Source organism: Acomys russatus, chromosome 5 (genome assembly GCF_903995435.1).
Source record: "Acomys russatus chromosome 5, mAcoRus1.1, whole genome shotgun sequence".
Lineage (NCBI taxonomy): Eukaryota > Metazoa > Chordata > Mammalia > Rodentia > Muridae > Acomys > Acomys russatus.
In genome coordinates, this window is record NC_067141.1 from 10,651,732 (window position 1) to 10,676,223 (window position 24,492).

Below are 24,492 nucleotides of genomic sequence, written 5' to 3' on the forward strand. Positions count from 1 at the left end.
GCCTTGTTGTAGTAGGTGTGGCATTGTAGTAGGTGTGGCCTTGTTGTAGTAGGTGGTGGCCTTGTGTAGTAGGTGTGGCCTTGTAGTAGGTGTGGCATTGTTGTAGTAGGTGTGGCCTTGTTGTAGTAGGTGTGGCCTTGTTGTAGTAGGTGTGGCATTGTTGTAGTAGGTGTGGCATTGTTGTAGTAGGTGTGGCATTGTTGTAGTAGGTGTGGCATTGTTGTAGTAGGTGTGGCATTGTTGTAGTAGGTGTGGCCTTGTTGTAGTAGGTGTGGCATTGTTGTAGTAGGTGTGGCATTGTTGTAGTAGGTGTGGCCTTGTTGTAGTAGGTGTGGCCTTGTTGTAGTAGGTGTGGCATTGTTGTAGTAGGTGTGGCATTGTTGTAGTAGGTGTGGCATTGTTGTAGTAGGTGTGGCATTGTTGTAGTAGTGTGGCCTTGTTGTAGTAGGTGTGGCATTGTTGTAGTAGGTGTGGCATTGTTGTAGTAGGTGTGGCATTGTTGTAGTAGGTGGGCCTTGTTGTAGTAGGTGTGGCCTTGTAGTAGGTGTGGCATTGTTGTAGTAGGTGTGGCCTTGTTGTAGTAGGTGTGGCATTGTTGTAGTAGGTGTGGCCTTGTTGTAGTAGGTGTGGCCTTGTTGTAGTAGGTGTGGCCTTGTTGTAGTAGGTGTGGCATTGTTGTAGTAGGTGTGGCATTGTTGTAGTAGGTGTGGCCTTGTAGTAGGTGTGGCCTTGTTGTAGTAGGTGTGGCCTTGTTGTAGTAGGTGTGGCATTGTTGAAGGATGTGAGTGGGCTTTGGGGTTTCAAATGCTCAAGCCAGGACCAGTGGCTCTCTCTCTCTCCTCTCTCTCTCTCTCCTGTCTCTCTCTCTCTCTCTCTCTCTCTCTCTCTCTCTCTCTCTCTCTCTCTCTCTCCCTCCCTCCCTCTCTCCCTGCTGCCTACGGATTCAGATGTAGAACTCTTGGTTCCTCTAGCACCATGTCTGCCTGCATGCTGCCATGCTTCCTACCTTGATGATAATGGACTAAACCACCGAACTGTTAGCCAGCCCCAATGAAATGCTTCTTTTTATAAGAGTTGCTGTGGTCGTGGTGTCCCTTCACAGGAGTACAAACACTAACTAAAACACTGCCCTTCAGAGAACCCAGTTTGGCTCTCACAATTCCACATAATGAATCACAGCATTTTCTAACTCCCTCCCCAAGGGACCCAGTACTCTCTTCTGGCCTCCACAGGAACCAGGCAAAGATGAGGTATACAAATACTCATGGAGTGCTTATGTAGCAGATAGGAAGCTTGTTCTTCCAGTGGTTGCCCTAACTGTTGGAGCAGGAGCTGTCAATCACATCTAGGAGACAGCGCATCCCCACGGTCCTCCTCTTCTTTCAGCTATTCTGTGATATTTCTCTGATGGAGCCTGCTATGCGTATCCCACTCAGGGCTTACTGGCACCATTTTAGTAAGGGGAGAAGGTGTGTGCAGTTGCTCAGGTGACTGGAATAAAGTGCTACAGCTGGGCAGCTTAACTAACTATAGTTATTGTCTCGCGCTTCAGGAGGTTAGAAGCCCAAGATCAAGGTGTTGGTTCTCCTAAGACCTTCAAGCTTGGTAACAAACTTCCTTGACCATTAGGTCATCTTTTCATCCCAACTAGCCATTTTTTTTTCCCACAGAAGCCTAACTAATGGGATAGGAGCAGATTATTCTGCCATTTTTCTAGGTTCTCGAGTTGCACATCAGATCTAGGGCTGATCCCTCCCTCCACACTTGTTCAGCCTGCCTGTGAATTTCACAAATGATTTTCCCAGCTCTGTGGTCATCAGTGATCCCAACTTCACCAATGTAGCCATGCGTCACAATGTAGCCATGCGTCACAATGTAGCCATGCGTCACAGTTAGGAACCAGACGATGACTTTGGAGCGGGGCCTGATGAGGACCTGGCGTTTGCCTCTTTTCTCAGCATTGTTGATGCTCTTGAGAGCATCTGCCAGGATATTCATGTGCACCATGGTGATGGCATGGAAAGATAGTGGAAAGAGCCAACTAACCTTAAAAAAAAAAAAAAAGCATAATACTGATAAAGACCAATTACTTCATCAGGTCAATTATTACAAAGTGTTTAGATTCTAGTATCTGTTGTCTGGATGATTCTGTCCACCGCCACTACCGCCCTGCCCCCCAACATGATTTATTCTTCACACACTGAGAATGAACATGGACACAGCCAACAGCCCAAACTAACCAAAAAAACTTGTTGATGTTGGATGCTGGTCATGATGTCTCCAACTTGAGTTTTCTGTACTAATAAAACATTATTGCTCAAACTCATCCCCCTCCAGATTTTGCATACAAAAGGAAGAGTCACAAACTCCCAGCACATTCAGTATGGGACCTGTAACCTTTCACCCTAGGAAATGCATCCTACCCAGACAAGCTTGCTTTCTATCTCTTGCTGTCTGTCCTCCTCTCACATTTTGTCTGATGAATCTTTTCTTTTCTTCACTCTTTCAGTCCCAGGAGGATTTTCCTTGTGAAAACTTCCCCTAGCAGTCCACAGGCAGAGGTCACCTCCTCTGATCCCGATTTTCCATGGTTCTCTGAGAATGTCGTTGGTGCTGATCTGATAGCACTTAGCCGCTGCTGCGTACTCTCAGTCTCTGCTTGTTGACCCCCAAGAAGGCTAAGTTCTGTGGAGGCTAGCAGGCTTGCCAGGCACACCTGAGCTGTGATAGAAACACCTGTGCTTTCTGGCCAGACACCCAGCAAAGGACTTTGCATCTGGGCAGGTATTGGGCTGACCAGGTATATGGGCTCTGCGGCTAATGCTGGGTTCTCAGCATTTTTGTGCCCACTACCCCCAACATCTCTCCTCTGACAATGCTTTATTTTCTACTTAGGCCAAGTTTTGCAAATTTTCAAGTCCACATTTTAGGAGTTCTCCTCTCTTTTCAGGACTAGAATCTCAGCTCCTAGCCTTAGACAGAGGCTTTACTCCTGTTTTCTCATGAGCAAGGATTAATGATGCCTAAGATCCTCCCTGGATCAGATGTGCTGCAAGCCCTTCCCATCCCCCACTGCCTATCACCACAGTTTCCCATGCCCCAGTCTGAAGTAAACTCAATACAGAAGTCAGGCTTTATTATTCAAGTCTACCTAGTTCATCATTAACACAGAATAAGAAAGAGCACGTGAAACCTTTACACTGATATGGTTATTATTAATGCAATCCGCAGCTGTATTTCAATATTAATTCACGTGACCAGAAATAATCATTCTGATGTCCCAAATAAGAAAGTCCTAAGCTTACACAAACAGGCTATCTCATAAGAAAATCAACCAATGCCAATAGCCTACAACTTGTCTCTCCTTCCTCTGCCCTCTTAGGAGACTAGGTAGCTGTTGCAGTACCTATGAAAAGCCAGAGAAGGGAATTATAAATGCCACAAGAAGAAATTCATTTCTAAGGGTGCTTTTGGTGAGTCACGGATCTGTATGAATGAATTAACTCAGGCGGCACTCCTCCTGGACCCTAGCTCATCGAGACTGCCTGAACCAAGGGAACTTGAGCTTCGACATGAGCTGAGAAATTAGTGCAATAGCTTTGGTTCTGAGATCACCTGAGAGGCCAGAGCAGACTGACTAAAATGCCACCATTAGTGAGTCAGGTGATTGTGGCAGCGGTGAGTAAATAGAGAAATCCCCAAGGGGCTTCATAGCAGGGGAGGTTTAACAGACTGCCAGTGAACTTGGGGGAAAACCTTCAGCATAAAACCATTAAAATACTCTTACAAAACCTAACATCAAAATGCACCCTTGCCCATGAGGCAGATCTCTTGACACTGAAAATATGGAAAGTCTATTGCAACAAATCACTCAGAGAGAGAGAGAGAGACAGAGACACAGAGAGACACAGAGACAGAGAGAGACAGAGACAGAGAGAGACACACAGAGACATAGAGAGAAAGGAAGAAAGAAAGAAAGAAAGAAAGAAAGAAAGAAAGAAAGAGATGAAGGATGGTCTTTAGCCAGTGGTTCTCACCCTGAGGAGAAAAGGACCAGTATCTAATGTAAGAAACACTGCATAATTCCCTCTTATAATATTATCTCTTGATTAAGATTAAAACGCTTCCCATGAGATGGGGAGCCCTCCTCCCTGAGGAGCCACGGGCAGTTAAAGATTGCGAAGGGAGGAGAAGTATCCCGCCCCACAGTGGTGTACCCACTGGTACATTGTCTCCACTCAGGGACAGAGCCCCACACTCACTGTCTTGTTAGCAGAGTACGTAGGTCATCAGCCTCCCAATGGCCCCCACCCACGCTTATATAAGCAACCCTAATTACACACAGAAGTGGACACACACACACACACACACACACACACACACACACACACACGAGAAGAAAAGATATGAAAGTAGAAAGGGGGCTTGAGAAGGAAAAGAGAGCTGTGAGAGGAGGAGATAAAATGTCAGTGATATGTAAATTTTTATATATGAATCATATATGTGAACATAAGATTACATAGTAAAAAATTAAGTGTTTGGAGTATGATAAAATATTGCTACCATGTCAGAAACTGAAACAGCTCATGCCTTTAATCCTACAACATTTATGTTACATATGTGTGTGTGAGCTTGGTGCTCACGTGGAGTCAAAGACACAAGACCCTCAGCCACCGTCTCTATGGGTATCATGTATCTGCCAAGCGCTCACGGTGGAGAATTTATCCAATGATCCCCTCACCCACTCATCTCTGGTCCCACATACAAAGTCAGCAGGTAACGTAACGCTCATAGGAAGAGCACAGAAGGAACACAGGCACTAGGCTTTGCCCTCTGTGAGGAAGGTAAAGGTCAAGGGTAGTTTTATTTGGGGTTGATCCAGAGGCACAGATGTGATTTCTCAACAGCTCTTGAGTCTAGGCAAGGAAAAGAAACTGTAGCCCCCCGCCCCCGTGCCCCTGAGACTGTAATCCCTGTTTCAGCCTCTCTCTGAGATATTTCCTTTTTTTTTTTTTTTTTTTTTTTTAAAGCTGTGTGTTTTCCATGAGATACACAAGTAGTCCGTTTACAAACAGGACGGTGCGTCCACAAGTATGTGATGCCTGGGGTGTGGGAGGCAGTGTGGCCCTATTCTCAGAGCTCCTGGTCACCAACCTTGTCAAACAAAATGCTTTTGGGCCTTTTGCTCAGGACAAAGCCAGAGACTCTGGTCACCTAGGGCAGAACCCTGAACAGAAGCCGCTGACTCTTGGCATCACAGTCACACGCAGGGCCTGGAGCAAAGGCCTGCCTGTCCTTTCTGCACTGCCGAGCTCTGCTTCTTACTCACGTTGGAAGTGTTCTTTCGTGTTTAATATTTTATTTTTTTCCTTTTTTTTTTTCTTTAAAAGGACTGAAAGAGCAACAAGAGTATCATAACCAAGAAAGGAGATGATCTGTGTCTAAAAGTGAACGTAACTGCACAAGGGCATAGGCAGTAAAACCCGGTAAATCAAAAGGAGCAAACATCATTCTAAAAGCAGCTGCCTGCTTTGTTCAAATACCAAAGAACCAGTGCCCTGCAGAAGGGCAAGGTTTGGGACTACTGTGACACTTCAGCGAGGCTGAGGTTACTAAAGGCTAGATTTGTGTCCTTATTCTAAGTCTTAATTTCCTCTCTTCTGATATGCTGATAAGAATACTTTTACCAGTGACTAGCTACAAAAATGAAACTATACAAAACATGGAAATTAGCAAGCATGATTGGAAGTGTGCAGTAATTAATAACTAATTATCAGGCCACAGGCAAGGGCTCAGTGGGATGGGTAGTCTTTGCATAGTCATAGATGCTAACTCGCTGCTGCTCTTATTGCAAGCAGCTGTGGTGTGTGTGTGTGTGTGTGTATGCACATGTGCATGTGGGCACCCACACCCACGTGTGCCATGTGCCCATGTGGATACTAGAAGTCAGCATCCAATGTCTTCCTCTATTGGTCTTTTTTAATATATTTACTTATTCTATGTATATGTCTGTTTTGTCTGTGCATATGTTGTAAGTGTGCGAAAATACTGCCTAAAGAGACCAGAAGAGGGGGCTAGAGTCTCTAAAACTGGAGTTGCCTACAATTGTGATCTGTAATGTGGGAGGTAAGAACAGAACCCAGGTCCTCTGCAAGAGCAGCAAGTGCTCCTAATCAATGAGCCAGCCTTCTACACATGCAGCCTATGTATATTTGTGTGTGTGTGTGTGTGTGTGTGTGTGTGTGTGTGTGTGTGTGTGTGTGTGTGTGTGTTTAGACAGCCCTCTCGCTGAATTTGGAGCCCACCAATCTGCTGGACTGGCTCCTAGGAGCTCCTGTCTCTGCCTCCCTATCCTGAGAATGCAGGCATTCACACTCACCCACGCCGATACCCAGTGTTTTATAGCAATGCTCAGGAGTTTGACTTGTGTCCCCATGCTTGTATAGCAAGCACTTTAGCCACTCTGCTATTTGTAATGCCCCTTGCTTTTTTTGGTGGGGGGAGGGTTGCTGTCATTGTTGTTGTTTTGTGAGACAGACTCTCATTCTGTAGCCTTGTTTATCTGGAAGTCGCCATATAAACCATGTTGGTCTTGAGCTGGAAGCAATCCTCCTGCCTCAGCCTTCAGAGTGTTTTATTAATGAATACTGATTCCTAGAGTCAGGTTCTGACCGTGTACTTGTGTGAAGTAGGCAGATGATGTAAAACAATCGTTATCCTGGCACCAGGTATCAGGCAGCTGAGACCACTGATCCCTGTGAGACAGAAAGCAAACAAGGTGAGTCCTTCAGTTCTCTGGAGGGAGTTTGCTGGGTGTGGCACAAAGAGGGGGCAACTGAGGCAAAATATCACAACTCCGTAAGTTGAGGTCAAAACCGAGAATCTGTAAAGAGCAAGCCAATTAGAGTTCACAGAACAGAATGCCAGGGAGCAATGCAGGGCACAGGGAGAGGAGCCTGGCGATCTCTAAGGAGTGAGTAGGGTGCGAGGACACTAACAGTGCCAGGCAAAGATCCCACAAAAGACTTCAGGCAGAGGATGCCGGGTGGGACGCCAGGTGCACACAGAACCTCACATACTAGTTCCCGCCAGCCAGCCTGAACACTCAGCGTTCACGAGGCATTGTGTAGAGCACTCGGGAAGGTCTTGCTCCAGTGACGGGGAATAATCAGCCCTACAAAGGGCTGATGCTCTGGCCCAGCCTAACTAATCACACACAGAAGACTCAAAGAGCAACACTGTTTCCAAGTAACTTAACTGCAGCATAGAACAAAGCTTGGGAGTGTTTATGGCAACACAGAAACAGCACCTACCACGGGCAAATCACGAAGTGTGGCACCCCACCAAAGTCACCGAAGCCTGCAGAGAGACAAAGACTCCATAAAGAAGAGCACGATCGGCTGACAGAGACTTCCCCACAGCCAACTCCCATGCTAAATCTAGCAGAGAGGACATTAAGTATGTGATTAGGGTTTTACATTTTTGTTTCGTTTTTATTGATTTGGTTTGGTTATATGAGGATTGTGTATAGTACATGGATGTGTGCGGCACATGTATGGGGCCCCATCAGGTGGGTCTCACGGGTAAAACTTGGGTCACCAGGCTTGCTGACAAACACCTTTGCCCACTGACTAATCTCACCAAGTTATTAGAACTTTTTGAACATAGGAGAAATATAATTAAATGGAGTACATCAACAGATTAAAAACTGTTAGATAGGACTCATTACAAATTAGACAAGGAGATGGAAAAAAACATCAGTAAACTTGATGATGAAACAGCGGGAAATGTCCAAAATGAAGTACGCTATAAAAGTAATTAATTATGTAAGGAAGCAGCACTAAGTACCCGGAGGGACCATCCCACATCAACATCTTAAGCACTAAAGCTCCCAATAGAGAAGACACAGACAGAAGGACACTTGGAAGAAGAGCCAACAGAAATGTATTAACAGTAAAAATTAATTCAGGAAACCCAACAAAACCCAAGAAGAAGAGAAATGAAAAAGCTGCAAGAAGGCACATCAAAATTAAGTCCATAAAGATGACTGGTAGAGAGAAAGGCTTAAAAGCAATCAGAGAACTGGATGTGTTAGGCACAAAAGAATTTTTAAAAAAAGAAAGAAAGAAAGAACTAAGAATGCCAACCACTTTGGAGCTGGCAGCAACACAATCAGAAGGACAGTAAACCAATGTCCTTACAAGACCAGAAAAACACCTGTCAGAACCGAATTCAACACCTGGAGCAAACACCTTTCACAATGAAGCTAGCAACAAAACGAATAAGACCCGTGGGATAGTACCTGTGAAACCATCCTGATAGAAACAAATGGTCAGATACATAAATGGGGCTAACAGGCAAGGTGACTGTATAGAAAGGTTCCTGAGCGATTTATATGGTGATGACACTGTCGGGTAGATGCAGCCCCACTCTTCCTCCTAGGTGTGGATGGCACAGAGTCTGTTCCCTCCCTAGATACGGTGTGGAAGGAAGCAAAACAGGTGGTGGCTGCCAGGGAGCAAGCCTGGCAAGTACCTGAGGCTACATCAACAGTGACGGTTCACAGTGGTGGGACTTGACCTAGCTGTGATGGCGGGACAATGACCTTTAACCCCCATGAGTATTGGCTTTTCTCCTAAAACTCTACAACTCTAGGATAACCATGAGAACAATGCCCAAAAGGAAAAGGAAAAGTACTGTACTTCAGGGTGCCTGCAGAATCAGCATTCCTCAAAAGTTCCTCCCATCTGAGCTGTCCTTGATGGTCTGTCTGTCTGTCTGTCTATCTGTCTGTCTGTCTGTCTGTCTCAGCCAGGTGGAACCTCAGGACAAAGGCAGGGTAACTTCATAGTCTTGGGTGGACTTCTAGAACACAGAAAGGATATTATGTCAGAGGAAATAGAGTTAGGGAAAGACAAATAAAGTTTAGGTTTAACCAATAATGCTTCTTTATTTGAAAAGGGTACCATAATAACCTGCAGAGCTAGCAACAGAGGATGCTGCCTGGGAAATAGGAAGACCTTTGTATTAACTTAGTGATTTCCAGATTTAGACTCATCCTTAAAAAAAAGTTAATAGAAACAAAATGAAGGTAAGACAAAAACACTCAGATGCATTCTGTACAGGCTATTGGTGAATGGTCGTGGGTATCATATGGAATATGGATTCATAAACACTTGGTCACTACAAGCACAAACACATGGTTGTCTTGCTATTTAGATCCTCTGAAAAGATAACTGACTAGCAGGGCAAGATGATGCCCGCTTGTAATCACAACGCTAGAGGAGCTGAGCCAGGAGCTCACTGTTTCAAAGCAAGCCTGGGTTGTAAATTGCAAGATGCTGCCTCAAAAACTAAAACCAAAATAAATGAACAAACCCAAAGCTAGTATGGAGGCACACACCTTTAATCCCCGTATGCTAGAGGAAGAGGCAGATGGGTCTCCTGTGAGTTCCAGGCCAGCATGGGCTGGGTAGTGAGACACACAAGATAACTGACTCTTCATTTTACCATAGTGGACTGGACAGTCCCATCCCACTCCAAGATTCCCTAGTGCAATAACTCTCATCAATAACTCTAACTTGAAAGGAAGAGCAATGCGAGCCCAGCCGGAGCAGAAGGAAGACAGTAAAAATGACAGTAATCAAAGTTACCTAACTCAGGAAAATGACACAAAAACCCCATGGAAACAGAAAGCCAGGGCTCACACTCCTCAGAAAAATGCTGTACCATTGAGTTACTTCCCCCTGAAAAAAGAGCTAGTATTTAAAAAAAAAAAAAAAAAAAATACTGACAAACATTAAAATATACATCAAAATGGAACTAAAAGATACCATGGTAGAGCCATTACAAAAAAAAAAAATGGAAAATGACAGCTTTATGGCCATGATGATGATGACTTAGAAAAATGGAACAATGGCCTGAAAATTACAAGCTTCAGCCCCTTGGGAAGCAATATGAAATACACTAGGTCTATGACAAACCAAACGAGACATTACTATGCATCTCTCAAAATGGCTGAGATGTAGAAACAGTGATGATGTCATCATATGCAAGCAAGAATACGAGAAAGTGGGACCATGCACACAGTCCCAGTAGATATTCGAAATGCTAGAGCCACTCTGGAAAACAGTTTCTAGTTTATAAAGTGAAACACGCACTTATAGTGTGGCGAGGACTTGCTGCCTCAGGCATTCATCCTAGAAAACAAAAACATATATTTATATATAAATTTACACACAATCCACTGTGTGAATTGTCAAACTGTGGATATCCATTCCATGGAATAGTATTTAGCAATAAAAAGAAACAACCCACAGATGTACACACGACTTAGATAAATCTCTAGGGAAATGTGCTTTAATAACTTTTAAAAGCTGGTGTTTGAAGGAACACACACACACACACACACACACACACACACACACACACACACACACACAAGTACTGGCTAGTTATCAGAGAATGGCTTCGGACCCTTATAAATTGAACTTGACCAAAAATAAAACTTCTGCTCTTCATAGGATGAAAGACAAGGCACAGCCTCAGAAAGAAATGTTTTCAGACTTCTGTCTGTGGACCGTAGAGACTACCTCCCCTGTGGCGACTTCTCCCCGGTCCCCATAAGTCAGCTTCCCATAACTGCTGCAGACAAAGCAATGCCTTGGAGCCCCAGCCTGCACCACCTAGACACCTCCGCCTTCGTGCTCAGCCTTCAGGACTGAAGACTAGGTCATATAGCCCACGCCTGGGAGCTATGTTGACAAATGTCTGCCCTGAACCTGGGGGCCATGGCTAACCCCACATGGCCATTGTTGGGAGAGAAAGTTGCTGAGGGAGGAGTCTGTCTGTGAAAACTCTTTATAACTGTAACCAGGTTGATGATCAAAGAAAGAAAACAGAAAACCAACAGCGAGCTGAGCTATGAAAGTGGGTCGGTATGCCTCTGAAGAGACAATGGGCACGTCCCCTTCATTCTGAAGCCAACAACAATAGGGGGCCCAGTTCCAGGGCGCACGCGTGCACGCTCACACACACACACTGGCCCAGTGGATTAGAACAAATGCTCATGTCCTGTATTTCAGAGCAAGGATTAGGGTGAGGGAAGAGGACAAGTTAGGGTCCAACAGTACCTGAAGACAATGAGAATAAATGGCAGATGGGGACAAACTTGGCTTCAGGACCGTGGCTCCCAAACCGTAGTCTTGGCAGGAAGGAGTGTCCTCGAAACTTGTTGGAGACATCAGCCCTCGCTCACTGCAGACCTACTCAACCTAAGCCCAAGGGGAGGCCCACCACCTGTGTCTCATCAGTACTGGTAGGGTCCAGAAAAGGGGCCTTACTTAACCTTGAGTGTATTTTGCACTCACGTGGGCCACTTTCAAAGCCAAAGCCAAGATTAGGGTCTACTTCCCAGAGATCTTGACTTTAGTGATTGATTAGTTCCCTCTAGGATCAAGCCTGGGCACTAACAGTTCTACTCCCAGGGACATGTCGGATCTCTGGGACCATCTAGGAAAGATCACTGTGTGATGCTTGGCTCACAGACGTACACTCTCCAGAGGGGCTCAAACATCCCTACTTCCAGCAGGTGTCCCCCCTCAGGTGATTCTGATGTACCTGCCCACTTTAAGAACCAGTCACCCAGGCACTTGTTTTAAGGTCGGGTCTTCTCAGCATTACCTGACAGGACCAAGCATCTTACCCTGGACCTCACTGAACCAACATAATGTTCCATCAGCCGTTCAACAAACAGCATCTCATGCGCCAGCTCCACTCCATGTGCCCACCTGAACCATAATAAAATGAAGCAAGGGGACCTCGGCCTTGGTCACATGTGATCATGACAGTGTAAGGACGGGGACAATAAGATAAGAAAGGGGATACATGCGGAAGAAATAGATGGGTTACTTTTTAAGTACATTTCAGATAATAAAAGAAGGTGAGTCAGTCAAGACTCTCTTTGGAAATACCCAGGACGGTATGCCTGCAGAACAGTAAACATGCTTTCCTTCCCACACTAACCCTGGCCCACTTATTCCCAGGGAGGTTAAACAAACAATTTGTTTTGTCTTTTGAAAAAGAGGGGGTGGTGGTGGTGGTGTAGACATCCATCACCAGGGGAGAAAAATTAAACAGCAGTAAGCCAGCTGAGATGCTTCCAAGAGAGATAAAGGCCAGAAACAGAGTAAACTAGGACTGAGAGGAGGGCGATGAGAGAGATTAACCCCTGCACAGACTGTGCAATCTGCCAGCTGCACTGGCCAGGGCCAGAAGGGTGAGGCCTGAAAGCAGCTGCCAGGGCCAGGCCTGAGCTGGCTCGTGGAGTGCCAAGTCAACAAGCTCCAAAGCATTGTTGTAGACAGACAGACGGAGCCTTAGGCTCTCACCAGCCTGATAAATGGTGTATTGTAATTACTTGTTTACATGTCACTCTCCTACTTAGAGAAGGGCTCCCAAGGAGCTAAGTTGACTGTCACCTAGCCCCTGGCTCCTGGCATCTGGCACAGACCACCTGGCATGAGCCACCTGGCAAGTGACCCTACGAGACACATTTTCTGTGGCCTTACATAAATGGCCTATTCTTTAGAGGGGGATTGCGAATGTTACATAAGATCCCTGCTAATTTCCCATGTAACCCGGATAGCAAAGGGGAACAGGGACCTTCATTATGTGAAGGACCAGCCCTGCACTTTGAGCTGCAAAGTGGATTGAATGTTGTGTGTCCCCCTCGCCACTCCACTAATGTTCAGGTGGGCCTCAGAATAGTACCTTATATAGAGATGGGGGTCGTTGGGTTTAATTCCTCAAGCAGAGGTGGAGATAAGAGCATCCTAGGATAGACTGGACCCTAGGTCCAAAGAGATAGAAAAAGACACAAAAGGAGCATCCACAAGAGACACAAGGAGGGATGTTGGTGGATGTCTTAAAGCCCTCAGGACTCAAAAGCTGGATGAGATAGGGATGTTTCCCTTTAGCCTTTGGAGGGATCATGGCTCAACCAATCACCTGATTTCAGATTTTGGAGCTTCTAGAACTATGTGACAATACATTTCTAATGTGTGACACCAAAACAAGTTGGCAGCAGATTGCTATGGAGGCAGGAGGACAGGAATGCAGGAGGTAGGGCATTAGAGTTTAATCTTCACCACTGCCTTGGAGGGAGGTAGCCGGTGCCCATGCCTAACAAGGCTGGAGGGGGGCGCTAGGAGGAGCTCAGAGTGCCACCCAAGTTGACACAGCTGAGGACACAAATCAAATGTGCTTGCTTTTCTACTCCAGTAAAGAACACTTCCACAGGAAGGGGTGTGAAACACAGACAGGACTGTTGGAGAGAGCCCACCCACACCACGGCTGGAGCCCCAGAGATACCACCTAGTGTGTGACCTTCACTGTTGCAGACCAGGGCAGCCCTGGGAGACCTCACTCGCTGGAGCAACGCTGCCCCATCATCTCGGTAGAGCTCCTGTTTGTGAGGAATGCCTCGCCTTTCCAACTACAAAGACCTGGAGAGGCAGAACGCAAAATCATCAAAGGGGCACATGAAAGCGGAGCCCATGTGCTGGGCATGATGTGTGAGTTCTACTTGGAAAGAAGACGTAGTCACTTTTCTCTAGAGTCACATCTATGATTCTGTTTTAAGATGATAGTGAAACAATATTTGCATCTGACACTGGCATGGTAAGATCTCAAGAAAGCAAAAAAAAATAATAATAATAAGGGGCACACACACACCTGCACACACGTACACACACACACACTTTACACACACACACACACACACACTTTTCTTCCTTCTGACTCTCACCACACTTTCTCTGAAAGGTGTTTAAAATGCCTGAGTGCTGCAAGTACAGCCTTCCATAATTAGAGTCCCCTTCACTTCTACTCAACGGAAAATGTTGAAAACTGGAAAAGAAACCTCTTCTTCACCCTATGTAGCCTTTAAAGATTTTAAAGCTCCTGAAATATAATGGATTTCACACTTTTGTTTTGTTTTGTGTTTTGAGACAGGGTTTCTCTGTATAGCCTTGACTGTCCTGGACTCGCTTTGTAGACCAGGCTGGCCTTGAACTCACAGCAATCCGCCTGCCTCTGCCTCCCAAGTGCTGGGATTAAAGGCCTGTTCCACCACCGCCCAGCTGGATTTTACATCTTTAAAAAGCAAAATAAACCGGGCGTGGTGGCACACGCCTTTAATCCCAGCACTCGGGAGGCAGAGGCAGGCGCGGATCGCTGTGAGCTCGAGGCCAGCCTGGTCTACAAAGTGAGTCCAGGACAGCCAAGGCTACACAGAGAAACCCTGTCTCGAAAAACAAAAACAAAAAAAGCAAAATAATTGCAGTTGTCAAAAGATACGCTCTCAGCCGGGGGGCGGGGGGTGGAACCCGCCTTTAATCCTAGCACTCAGGACAGAGGCAGGCAGATCCTGGTCTACAAAGTAAGTCTAGGACAGCCAAAGCTACACGGAAAAACCCTGTCTCGAAAAACCAAACCAAAAACAAAGCGAAAAAAGATCTCTTGCCTCCTGATCCATGAGTGAAACTAAAGAAGTTCCTGTTTTTCAGTGAGAAGCAACCAACGCTGCTTGGAACGGGCAGCGGCAGAGGACATTTTTGGGGGGAGTGGATTTGAAGCACATTTTTCTCTGTGTAGCCTTGGCTGTCCCAGACCCGCTCTGTAGATCAGGCTGGCCTCAAACTCAGAGATCTGCCTGCCTCTGCCTCCAGAGTACTGGAACGACAAAGGATGTTGGAAATATATGATAAATGCAAGTCTGCATATTCTGCACTTCCCTTCCCTTCCCCACCCTCACTGTGCACCACCTCGCACCTCTTACAGGAAGCCTTCCCCCCCCCCCCCCATGGAGGGCGGGTAGAATAAGGGGACCTTACAGGAAAAGGAGCAGGAGTCTCCAAGAATCAGCAAATGGGCAGATTTAGCAAGTGGGAACACAAGGCACCTACTTAACTTGAACTCCATATACTACACAACAACTATTTTGTAAATACAAATAAATCACAAATGATTCTTGGAACATTTGTGCTTTAAAAAAAAAAAAATCATTTGTTGTTTGTCTGAAATTCAAATTTAACAGCTTTTGTTTGTTATTTTTAAGTCAGAGATTCATGAAGGCCAAGCTGGTCTCAAACTCAGATTTAGCTCAAGGTGACCTTGAACTTCCGATCAGCCTCCCGAATGCTGCAATTACAGACCGGTAGGCACCACACACCCAGTTTATGGGATGCTGGGCATCAAACCCAGTGCTTTTTGCTACTGAGCCACACCCCAACCCTGCATCTGTGTTTTTATTTACTGAATTTGCAAGCCTCCTGGGGGAGCTGGGTCTGGATTTGCATGCCGATACACCTACAAACTATGCAGATGGGCATGGATTAGCCAGCTCCTTGCTATACAGTGTGCACCACTCCCTGCCAACGGACAGGCTGGCAGTCATTGAAACAAGGCCATCAGGGGCCCCCATAGCCAGATTTTCCTGCACCCTTCTTTATACTTTTCTACTGATGGTGGGATATCGATAAACCCCAACAGGCACTGCGTTCTCTCTAACCTTAAGTTTGTGTTCATGGGTGGGCACGGCTTGCCTAAAACATTGCCCAAGCATTGTGGAGTGGTGTGTGCATGGTGAGGATGAAACACCGATCATGCGAAAAGCTCACACAGGAGATTCTCTTGGAGATTCTCTCTCCTATATTATAGATACTCTCGCTATCTCCTTATCTCTCTGCTTGTCTCTCCTCTTCCTTCTCTTCTCTCTTCCTATCTCTCTCTCTCTCCTCTCTCTCTCTCTCTCTCCTTCTCTCTCTCTCTCTCCTTCTCTCTCTCTCCTTCTCTCTCTCTCTCTCCTCCTCTCTCTCTCTCTCTCTCTCTCTCTCTCTCTCTCTCTCTCTCTGTTTCACCCTTTGCTTGGAGAGCATGTTAATCCTTTGAGAACTGCCTGTGGCATCCATTGCTCCAGAAGTCTCCCCCAACATCGCTTGCTGTTTACATAGGAAGGTTTAAGGTGGCCTTCCACACCCCTGTCACTCTGTGGCTGGCCCTCTGGTCTGTGCTTACGCACTTCTGAGGACTCTGTCTTTCCCACTGGTCCTTGGTCTCCCTGGTCCTTCTAATCTTTTTATCCTCCACAATGTCCGGTACACAGCAACAGCACAGACATATTGGAGTTCACTTTGCTTTTTCAAAATTAGGAGCAGGAGACCTCCCTGTTCATCCTTTGCCCGGGGTCTCTGTTGTAGATAGGCTCTCCACCAGCAGCCTCCTCCCTCACAGCGTCACTCCTCCCTTCCTTCACACTGCTGCCCTGAGCCCTGCAAGCCACCCTGGTACTAAGTTAAATACAATCCCTCTTTCCCCCAGCTAATTCAAAAGTTCTCAAGAATTTTAAAAATTAAACCAAGGGAGGACTTGTTGGGGGCTGGACGGGGGTTGGTGGGCAATGCACCTGGACAGTTGTTCGGGTCACAGGTCTGTGAAGCCACTATTTCCTCTCTGTTCTGTTGTTTTGCTCAATGGGCTATGTTACTGTCCTCTATCACAGCTGCAGCTTTGGTTTCCTGCCTCCAAGCCAGTGGTTTGAGTCGCCAAGAAAGCACTAGGCCTGCTTGCTCCAGTGTCTTCTAGGTCACGCCCAGAACTGTCTCTGAAAAGGTTTGCATAGCATGGGCACTGACTTAGGGCTCATAGGTCCTCATAAACACACACACACACACACACACACACACACACACACACACACAAACTTACACTTTGGCCAGCTATTTCAAGTATACAGTCAGGTGTGAATACAATGGTAAAAGCCAAGAGGCCAAGAGATAAAGGCACACAACCTGCGCCAGCCAACCATCCTCCATCCAACCGAACCCAGCTTGGGCCAGAGGTAGGAGATAAGTAATGTCAAGAGCCTCGTTTGTGGTTCAGGGGAGGAAAGTAACATGAGTGATGCTGAAGGTACAAGATCAAATGTAACACAAAGAGACCATGCAGGCTGGGAGTCTGAGGCAACCTTTGCACCCAGCATAAGCTCTGCCTCCATGCCCAGGAGCTGAGCCCCAGAAGGGACACCCACACATCCACGGAGACTGTGTTGTACACAGCCACTGGCATGCCTGCCACAAACTCAGGCCAGTATATACCGGCTCCTGCATTCCAGGATCTGCTACCCAGAATGCACCAACAGACCCAGGTGACTCTATCTCTAAACCAGTGCCTTCCTGCCCCCACCACTAAGATCAGGATGCTGAGGTGCCAAAGGGCCCTTTAAATGGAAGCAGGGGTTATCCCAGGAAGGCTGCTAGCCACACGTGTGGTGTGGGTGCTGCTGTTGAAAAGAGTCAGGGCTGCAGGCTGTTCTACCTGTTAGAGAGAGCAAAGGAGACAGAGCTATGACATTCAGTTTCTACCTATGAAGCAACTGACACTCAATTCATTGGATTTATTGTTTCATCAACTCTCCCAAGCCATGGGTCAGATAAGGAGATGTAGGCCCATTGTAGACAAGACCATGAGCTAGGCAAGGTCACCTAACAGTGCTGGAGGTGGCATGTCCATGCATGCTTTGGCACCCATCGCCCTGGAGTCATCTTTATAGGACCTTGGGTGTGCCCAGACTTAAAACTCCAAGTCTCCAGGAGTGGAAGGGCCTGGCTATCATCCTCAGAGCCAAACTGACAAAACGAAGCAGTCTCTCCTACTCAGGCTTTAGAAATGGACCTCACTGTCAAGTGTCAGAGAACTGCAGGACCCAGGACGAAGCAGCCAGGAAGGGGGTCACAGCCAGGGCTCAATGGACCCCTGCTAACCTTAGCAGAATCACACAAAAGGGCACAGACTTCAGGGTTCAGGGAGAGGAGAGTCACAGCCAGCCCTCTTCAGAGCCATCCCCTGCGGTTTATGGCCAGCACAGCTCTTCTAACCAGCCATGGCACAAGCCAAAGTCGTGATTCCACTAAAAAGCCATATACTGTTTTTTTTTTTTTTTTTCCTACAAAGAATCAACATTTTCAAGCGTAAGCCAGAAAAAGCTCACATAGGTATTGTGTATTTTAAATTCTTCAGATGGGCTGAAGAGGCGGCTCAGAGGTTAGGAGTACTTATTGCTCTTGCAGAGGACCCAGGTTCGGTTCCCAGCACCCATATCAGACAGCTGACAGCTGCCTGTAATTCCAGTTCCAAAAGATCCAGTGCCTCTAGCCTCTGAGGGCACAACCCACTGTCACTTCTCTGGTTTGGTTACACTCCACAGCAAAGCACCTAGGACTGTCACTCCTACAGTTACTCTAAGACTAGAGGGAGAGAGTCCCTTTGTTGGCATTCAAAAGGTGACTCAGTATGTTTTGGAAGAGCTAGGGGCTCTGACAATAGCCACACTGCACTGTGGGTAGCCTCTAGGATCTAGAAGCTAAGAGCCACCAACAAAGCAAAGTCCTCAGTTCTACAACCTCGGATGCTAAATTCTATGGTGTCCTGGAAAAAAGTCCTGGCTTACCTCCTCAGCACTAGGCTACAGTGCAGAGGACCCCAGCAGCAAAAGGCCTGTTTAGCAATGCCAACTCTCAACCCAAGAAACACAGGGAGGTAACCAGTGTGTATTATCCTCAGCTTGGAGATTTATGGCAAAGTGACATGTGGCCACAGAAAACTAACAGAGGTGAGCTTAAGGTTATGTGAAAGGCTTAGGAGAGGCAACAGTGCCCAAACTCCTGCATTTAGCAGTCTGTGTCCACAGCTCTGCTGGGCACTGCTGTGTGGGCAATGAGTGGGGTGGGCATGAGTCAGGGACAGAGCCTTTGTGTCAGCCACACGCCAGCAAGTACGGAAAAAGGCAACCCTTGGTGCTCTAGTTCCATCTGTGCAGCTGTGCCCAGACTGCCATGTTTCACTGAGAAGCATAGGAGCTCAAATAAGCACGGTAACCCCTGAAGGTGTGTGAATGGCCCTGGCTGCTCTGAGTTGCCTGATAGAGAAGACACTGCCTCGTGAACGACAAGGTTGCTTTCTAGGTTACAACCCCTGGGTGTTTTTAGGACCTTCACTTCAGCCCACACCAGGCCTGCCTCGGCTTCTGCTTCAAGCTGACCAACAGTCCCAAACAGGGTCAGCCCACCAGCTTGTCTGTCATGAGGTCTTTCGTCACTTGCAATGAAATGTTCACTACAGGTTTTCATTTCACAAACCTGTCCTTAAATTACTGGGCCGAAAGGCCAGAAATGTGTGGGCTACCCTCGTTTGTGTGTGTTTCCGGGGTATCACTTTACCTGGTGTCCATCGTGAGGATGGCAAGGCTGTTGGCAGGCTTCACTACATGGTGGCCTGAATTCAAGGCATGTTCTCTGCTCACCATGTAGATAAAAGCAGGTATGACAGCTCAGGCCTGTAAGGGCAGCACTCAGCTCTCTCTCTCTCTCTCTCTCTCTCTCTCTCTCTCTCTCTCTCTCTCTCTCTCTCTCTCTTTGTGTGTGTGTGTGTCTGTTTCTCTCTGTCTCTCTCTCTCTCAGCTCTCTGTCTCTGTCACTTTGTGTGTGTGTCTCTCTGTCTCTCTGTCTCTGTCTCTATGTATGTGTGTGTCTCTCTCTCTACCCCACCTACACACAAACTCCAACAACAATTGACATAGTACAAAAAGGATAGTGTTTGTTAGGAAGGGGAAAGTGATGTCAAGATAAGATAGACTGGCAGGGAGAGGAGGTAATTATTCTTTATTTCACCCAAACAATACCAGAAAACTCGGACTTTTTTAAGGAAACTAGAGGTGGGGGGAAAATCTCCAGGTTTTATAACTCCAGATTCAATCGGCTTGCATTCACAGCCCCCATTTTCTTCCGGAAGAGAGGCCTTCCCAGCTAGCAGAGCTTCAGGTGGGGTGGTTCTCGCTGTGCAGTGGGGCTAGACTGAGAAGCTGGGGCCTGCAGGAGGCAGTCCCAGCACTCACAGCTGGCCACGGCCACAGACATCCTGAGACTTGCTGGGGCTTTGAGGAGCTGACAGTGGAGGATGCAGGCTCAAAGGTTTTGGCAGCCTTGTGGCTTACTGCTTGGAGTGTATACCTGATGTCAACGCAGAGAAGAGGAGAACAAAGCGATAGAGAGAGACTAAGACTTCATGACGCCATTCAAGGCCTGGATCCAGTTATAACTGAAACTTAAATTTCCCATCTTTAATGCCAGTACCACTTCCTGAGTTTCTTTTTCTTCTTCTTTTTTTTTTTTTTTTTTTTTTTTTTTTTTTCTTTCTTTCTTCCTTTCTTTCTTTCTTTTTGGTTTTCTCTCTTTAGGGGTTGTTTGCTTTTTTGTTTGTTTTAAGACAGGGTTTCTCTGTGTGGCCTTGCATGTCCTGGGCTTGATTTGTAGACCATGCTGGCCTCAAACTCACAGAGATGCTCCTGCCTCTGCCTCCCTGAGTGCTGGGATTACAGGCGTGGGCGCCATCTGCCTGAGTTTCTTTTTCAATCACTTGCAAACAAACTGCCCCTTCCTAAGATAAGAATTCCCTCCAATGTTATAAATGATACTTTGTTGCAATTGTTAACATAGCATTTCTTAATAACCAAGAGATGAATCCAGGTATCAAGACAGGATTTTTCCTGTACCTTAGAGTCAATTCTTCTTTCAGAGAACTAGTCACTCTTCCCTTGGTTTGTTTTTCACAAATTAATGATTATTTGCTTAAGAATGAGTTGGGCCGTGAGTCTCAGAATATCTAACTGAAAGTGGGTTGCATCATTAGCCTCACATAGCAATTGGCTAGACGTTGGTCATCCAGGTTTGCTTTACTCACTCGACACTTCCAGCTAGCCACCAAAGACTTCTGGCCTTTCTTTCTATTGTGCCACCCTTGCACCTTAATGAATTTCCCTCATGGTCACAAGGAGACGACTACCGCAGCATATACCAGGTCTGCATGCCAGTGTTCCATCCAGCAGGAAGAAAAGCAGAGGGGACAAAGAGGGCTTTCTTCACAGTTTGCTTTACCACTGTCAGAAAGGAAAAGATGGCCCAAAGGTGTCCCCAACTCCACATTGCTGGCTAAGACTTTGTTATAGGCCCCCATATAAATCACCTTCCAGAAGGAAAGGGTGGGATGGCAGTGGTCGGTGACTGGCTTGGATAAGTTAAGGTTGAGATTGTATGGGGGCAGAATGGTTGTCCATGGGGAGGTATCTATCAAAATGGTTCCATTCACCTACTGTGGTGTTTTGTTTTGTTTTGTTTTTGAACCAGGAGATAGAAAAAGGAAAAGAAAAAAACACTAGGCAGATGAATCTCAATTTTACAGAAGTCACACATAGCCTTTGTCTTTGCCCTTAAAGTAAAATCACAATGAGCCAGAGGGAAAGGCATCTATGTGAAAACTATTTCAGATGCCCCGGAGCTAGAAGAGATAAGCCAAAGCCAGAGGGTGGGGCTAGATCTGCACAGGGCTTTACCTGCCTCTGGCAACGAGTTCTAATAATACAGACCTTTGACAGCATCTATTTTAAGTAGCAGATGTCACATTTAGGGCCGCCCCCCCCTCCTTCTTTGCTGTGTACTAGTTCTCCATGAGGAAGGGAGTGACAGCACGTTAGAGTTAGCAGAACAGGTGAAGGTGGCATTTTGAAACTTGGAGTTAGTGTTTCCTGGTTCTGTAGCTCTTCTCTGTGTACCAAACGTCCTCATCCACAATCTGCAGGCATTGATAACAACCACCTTGGAAGTCTAGAGAGATGGTTCAGCAGGTAGAAGCATCCATTGCTCTTGCAGAGGACTTGGGATTTGATTCCCAGCACCCACACAATGGCTCTCAACCAGGAGGTTTACAACCATCAGTAACTCCAGTTCCGAGAGGCCCAATGCCTTCTTCTGACCTATGTAGGCACCAGACACACACATGGTGCACAAACAAACGTGCAGGCAAAACGCTCATGTATAAAGTAAATAAATCTAAACTATAATTTGGTAAATAATAAAATATTCACCTTAGGCTGGTGAGACAGCTTAGCAGAAAAAGGCACTTGCTGCCAAGACTGATAGCCCAACTTTAATCCCTGGAGGCCACAGGAAAGAACAACAGAACCATCTCCTGCAAATTATCTTCCTACCACACATGCAGCATGGTATGTGTATGCCCCCCTGCACACACACACACACACACACACACACACACACACACATGCAGGCCAGCATGCATGCACAACTCTCATCACCATCACATACATACATACATACATGCAATAAAATTTTAAATAATAATAATAATATCACCTTGTAGGTACCAGTTGCAAACTAACACAAGTCAATCTGGTTTTCTCCCTGTAAAAGGCCTCCAACACTGAGAGTCAACTCAAGCCCTCCTCTCTTCCTCCATGCTCCCTTCTGGGTTATGACAAAGCCACTCAGAATTCTGCCTCAGCGCTGAACCCTGACTAGCAAGCTGGCAGGGAAACACTTATGTGACCTCTTCCCCAGACCTCAGCAATGCTCCCTTCTCCTTCGTCTTGGTGCTTCTCCTTCTGCATTTGCTGACATAGGTCCCTTGGTGCCAATAGCACAATGCCTGCTGTGGATGCAGCCACCAAGAATCCTTTTGAGGGGCTACAGAGATGGCTCAGGTAGTAAGCTGTTTGCTTTGCAAGCATGAGGTCCTGAGCCCAGTGCCCAGAGCCCAGTGGTGCTGCTTAGGACTCCAGTGCCTAGAGGCAGAGACAGGAAGGGATCTTCTGGTCCCTGGCTAGCCAGTCTAGCCTACTTGGTGAGTGCCAGGCCTGTGGGAAAACTTGTCTTAAACAAAAGCAAGGTAGATGACACTTGAAGGACAACACTCAAGGCTGTTCTATGGCCTGACCTCCACACACAGGTACACACACACACACACACACATCCACATCCACACACATCACACATGCACACACCGCACACATATCACACACAAACATACACCCCACATCATACACACACGACCACATATACATACACATCACACACACCACACACACCACACACATACACACACAAACATACACCCCATACCATACTCACACCCACACATGTCACACATACACACACAAACATACACCCCATACCATACTCACACCCACACATGTCACACACACATACACACACTAACATACACCCCATACCATACTCACACCCACACATGTCACACACATATACACACACTAACATACACCCCGTACCATACTCACACACCCACACATATCACACACATACACACACAAACATATACCCCATACCATATTCACACCCACACATATCACACACATATACACACAAACATACACCCCATACCATACTCACACCCACACATATCACACACATATACACACAAACATACACCCCATACCATACTCACACCCACACATATCACACACATACACACACTAACATACACCCCGTACCATACTCACACACACACATACACAAACATACATGCCACATTATACACACACACACACACACACACACACACACGCACGCACGCACGCGCGCACACACACCATTCATCTGCTTTCTTCCCTTCCTATTGTCTGCCTCTCCATGGACCATTGTTACCTGCATCTCATTTCCCCATTGCACCTTGCCCACACTACCTTCTAATGGCATAGTTTGAAGCCCTGAGTCAGAGCTGCCCATAGCTTCCACATCTCCTAAGTTTGGTGTCCTCGTGACACCCCATTCCATATGAAATAATGAGTGTCTTGAGGAGAGGGAAGTCATTAAAGAGATAATAAGGATAAGTCATAATAGGGATAAGTCATTAAATAGAAATTTTCCTGTCTTGTCATGTTTTATTTCATTTAGGAGGCAGAAGTTTGCATACTGGGGTTTTGATCATTTGTTTATTCAATAGATACAGAACCTTGTTTAGTCAAAGATGCTTAGGGCTGCCTCTTGGAGAGGCCCTCAAATCTCCCTTTTCCATATCTTCTGGAGAGTGGAGAAGCTTCCCCTTCAGCACCTAACCCTCCAAGCAAAGGTGCCTCATAAGGGAGGGGACTTCCTCAGTGGACCAAGCTAGACTGACAAGCGGAGCTGTCCTTTCAGGGCTAGGATTTTAATTCATGTCTGGCCTTTTAAAAAGCAAGACATATGGAGTGTGTACAGAGCCCCAAAGGAGGCCGCATCGCCCCCCTTTGCCAGTAATCTTCTCCAGCCACAAGATGGATGACCTCATGACCCCGGTTGATCCGGTTACTCAAGGTCAGCTCACACATCATTAAAAAGAGTCCGTTCAAGCTATGGGCACTTTCCCCCGAAGACCCAGTGCTATTTTGCCGTTAGCACAGTGTGTTGTTTAGAATCCTCTGGGCTTACTGGAATTCCTCCACTGCATTTGATTCCCCGGGATTCATGTTAAAAGAGAATTTTAAATAACATCCTTCAAGAGTCAGTGACCTGTGGGTGACTTTCCTACCCCCAGCCCAAGTCATAGCTACCTAAAGCAGCCTGGCCTGCCATCTTGAAGCAGGCTGTC